The sequence below is a fragment of the Propithecus coquereli genome, unplaced genomic scaffold (assembly GCF_000956105.1).
Source record: "Propithecus coquereli isolate 6110/MARCELLA unplaced genomic scaffold, Pcoq_1.0 Scaffold10, whole genome shotgun sequence".
NCBI lineage: Eukaryota > Metazoa > Chordata > Mammalia > Primates > Indriidae > Propithecus > Propithecus coquereli.
The window spans coordinates 2,125,115-2,125,418 of NW_012133858.1; positions in this window are offsets into that span (position 1 = coordinate 2,125,115).

Consider the following 304-nt stretch of genomic DNA (forward strand, 5'->3'; position numbering starts at 1 on the left):
TAAATCCACACAATGTTCTCCAAATTCATTTTGGAAAATTCTGTAAATTGGTGGTATAAATGTTCACATTATATTCATAAAACTATGATTTATGATAATCTATCTACTCATCACAAGCTTGGCAGGCCTATTTATATGGATAAATAAGAGGACTTTATAGAATTTTTTAATGTCATGATATTCAGTACACATTGATTCCTTTTATATCCAGTATGCTTTCACCATACTTCAGGTAAAAATATGCAGTTTCTCTCTAGAATATCATTCTTCTTCCATTTTTCAACCATGAAATGGCCTAGGATAA